Genomic DNA, 3,915 nt, shown 5'->3' with positions numbered 1-3,915 from the left:
CACTGCTCCATTATAGTATACCAGGCTTATAGGATGCATATCTGGAGAGGAAGAAAGCCACTATCTAAATTAAGTGGACTGTACGGTAAACTGGAGCAATAACAACTATCTTGCTCTGAATGTCAAAAAGACCAAAGAAATTATTTTTGACTTTTAGAGACAGAAACATGCATGTTCACCCATTGTTGTTCTGGGAGAGGAGGTATAAATAGTGAATTATTATAAATACTTAGGAACTAACCTAGATAACAATCTTAATTGGAATACAAATAAAAAAAATCTCTAAATGCAATTAACGCTTATTTCTCTTATTATCTTTGATCTCTCTCTAATTTCTCTTACATAAACACAAACTATTTAAAGTAGACAAATGGCTCATGTTTTCCTTTTATCACAGTATGATCCAGTCTGTTACCACTTTCTGTTTAATTGCCTGGTTTAGTAGCCTAACAAACGAAAATGTTAAAAAACTAAATTAAATTAAATTAAGAAGAAGGACGCCTCATGCCTGGACAAACTGGTGAAGAAAGCAGGCTCTATTGTTGGCATGGAGCTGGACAGTTTGACATCCATGGCAGAGTGACGGGCGCTCAAAAGGCTCCTATCAATTATGGAGAATCCACTGCATCCACTAAACAGTGTCATCTCCAGACAGAAGAGCAGCTTCAGCGACAGACTGCTGTCAATGTCCTGCTCCACTGACAGACTGAGGAGATCATTCCTCCCCCAAACTATGCGACTCTTCAATTTCACCCAGGGAGGTAAACGTTAACATTATTCAAAGTTATTGTCTTTTTTTACCTGCATTTTTATTACTCTTTAATGTAATATTGTTTTGTATCAGTATACTGCTGCTGGAGTATGTGAATTTCCCCTTGGGATTAATAAAGTATCTATCTATCTATCTATCTATCTATCTATCTATCTATCTATCTATCTATCTATCTATCTATCTATCTATCTATCTATCTATCTATCTATCAAATTACTAAGCATGCAGCTGAAGTTATTGGGGTGTCAGAGCAGAATGCTCAAGAAACTGTAAATCATCTCAACTGATGACAGACATCCATTACATGTTGAACATAATTTTAGTAAATCAGTTTAAAAGTTTAAAAACTCACAAAAATTGCTCCAGAAATTCCTTTCTTCCTAGTGCAATATGACTTTATAACAAGGAATATCAGAGAAAATAATTAAGGTTTGACATGTATCCTGTAACCATTTTTGTGTAAATACTCAATATCAATACTGCCTTACCTTAATCTGTCTTGTCTGATTTACTTGTTTTATTTCTTTTTTTCTATTTCCCCTTGGGATTAATAAAGTATCTATCTATCTATCTATCTATCTATCTATCTATCTATCTATCTATCTATCTATCTATCTATCTATCTATCTATCTATCTATCTATCTATCTATCTATCTATTATTACATGCAACTGAGAAGACAAACTCCATGACTAAATAAAGAAACCTTGAAACCTGTATCAGTGTTTTTCCTGGAAAGCCCATGAGTGATGGACAGAAACATCTTGTTTCCAAACCTCCTAGGGTCAATTGAAACACCCTTGAGAATATACTGCAAAGCAAAGTTCGGTTTGACCTTCTCCCTCTTCAGGTGTAATGGAACTAATTCTTAACTGACCGTTGGGCCTGTTGCATTTTTCATTTATTCTCCTTGTGGGGCTCATTCATATTCTCCATCTTTAGACAAAATTACCTAGAGGCGCATATTCATCATGTCTATTAATGTACCAAAAGTGTGGGTGTTTTAAAGAAAGAAGAAGAGCATCTATTTTACTGAACTGCTTCCTACCATGAACCCAAAACTGGCAGGGTAGTCTCTTCCATGAACCCTCATTTGGATTAAGTAGGTTTGCCAATGTTATGTTGTCTCATACTGAAATTGCTCCACTATATTTTTTCCATTATATCTTTTGGAAGGCAAGTGAGTGAATAAAAATGGTGGTGCAAGGGGTAATCTACAGGTAGCAGCGTGACTTTTGTTTGTAGAAAGTGTGTGAGTTGAGTGCTGAAAGCTGATGTAGTACATGTAAATTTATATAACTGTGTTGGTGACTTTCCTAAGAAAGTACAGAAGTTCTGCTACTTTACTGACAGGATGAGTACAAACTGAGGCGTGGGCACTGCACTGAGAGCGAAAGTGAGAGGTGCATGGGTGAAATTTTGGGAGCCATCTTCCATTCTGACACTTAAAGGTTTGTCAAGGCTATGTGAGGACTAGCAATTTCTATAGGAGTTAGACACTGCCGATATAGGAACATGAAGAAAAACTGGAAAAAACAGAGGTAAGAATGATCGGTGGATGCGTGGAGTGTCATGTAAGGTAAAAATAAATGCTGACTTAAGAGAAAAAAATCTGTGTGTGGGTGTTAGGTGCTGTGAAGAAACAGATTAAGGTGGTTTGGGCATGTGGCACAAAAAACACAGAATGATTGGGTGAAAAGGTGCACCACGATGAACATGGAGGGTAATGAAGCTAAGACGAAGGCTGAAAAAGATTTGGTTGGACGAGGTGTCAGGTGAAAAGAATGGAGGGAAGAGCAAAAGATTTGGGGGCAACTGGATATAACCTGGGTGAACAGCTGTTAAAGGGGTGATAATGATGACCTTTTGGAAGACACTAGTAGGAGAAACAACATATGCAGGATGACATGCATTTCAGGCAGACATGCAAGTAAAAATGTCATTGTACTCTGTACACATTAACTTACTAATGCAAATGTAAGGTGTTGATGATTCCACTTTAAGTCACACTGTTTGTTCTACCTGTGTCTGCTCAGTGTTCATTCACTTGTGTTTTGAGAAAAAAAATTAAGGATTAAACTTAACTACAAATAATGGAAACCTAAAATGAAAAGAAATAATGGATGAGTGCCTTTTTACCTTAAGATACCTTTGTCTCCATCTTTTCAAGAGAGGTAAAGCACATACTGTTGTGCATTTCTGACTTCACAGATGGAGCTAAAAACTGAGTAATTCAATAACAGCTAAAATTAGTAAATTTACTGACATGACAACCAGTAGCTAAAAGGTATAAACAGTATTGGGAGCCAATTTTCAATTGCTTTTTATTAAGAGGTCAGTCCTGCCTCTGATTAAACTCAATAAGCTGGTATGTTTCAGCTGCCTCCCAACAGTCAAACATTTGCTGCAGTTCAATATTTGTTTATGAAATAAAAAAAGTGTTCCCTGGTTTAAAATTCTAACCTAAATCTTCACAATGTCTTCAGCATACAGCACACACACACACACACCTGCTCAGCTTCTGGATATTGCAAGCAAGCCCTATTAGGTATTTCCTAAACAGACAGAGACAAAGCATAGATTACACCAAACGAAAGGGTGAAACTGCGCGAAAATGATGGCATCAATTACCACCAGGACCAAAACCGAAAACTAGGACATTCAAATGAGCACCTTTCACTATTTAACCGCTTGCTAGTTGACGTACTGAGTACACTGCCTGCTGAAGTAATAATGTTCTGCCAAGAACTATGTGGTGTCCTTCACATTCTTAGCGTCCCACCCCATTCATTTCATGTTCCTGCATGCTTCTATTCCAGCACTCGTAGCCTGTCCCTGAGGTATCGGGAATAAAGCGAGGATGATAAACAGGCGAATCAAACTCAAACACTTACTATACCATCTCAAATCAAGAAGACTAAACTGATCGTTTGTAGTGACACTTTTTATCGAACTTTTGATATGCCGCCACCATCGCCATCCTCTCTCTAAAACGTCTGCGAACAAGAAAATACAAAGACGCAACACTCCTGATTTGAGGAATGGCAGTAGGGGCACATTACTGCCATCTAGAGGTCCAGCATATATCTCGCATCACTGGCTACTAGACTACATGCTCGAGACTGGCCTGACTAACTGCAACC

Source organism: Erpetoichthys calabaricus, chromosome 9, assembly GCF_900747795.2.
Source record: "Erpetoichthys calabaricus chromosome 9, fErpCal1.3, whole genome shotgun sequence".
Taxonomy (NCBI): Eukaryota; Metazoa; Chordata; class Cladistia; order Polypteriformes; family Polypteridae; genus Erpetoichthys; species Erpetoichthys calabaricus.
This window is presented reverse-complemented; position numbering follows the sequence as displayed.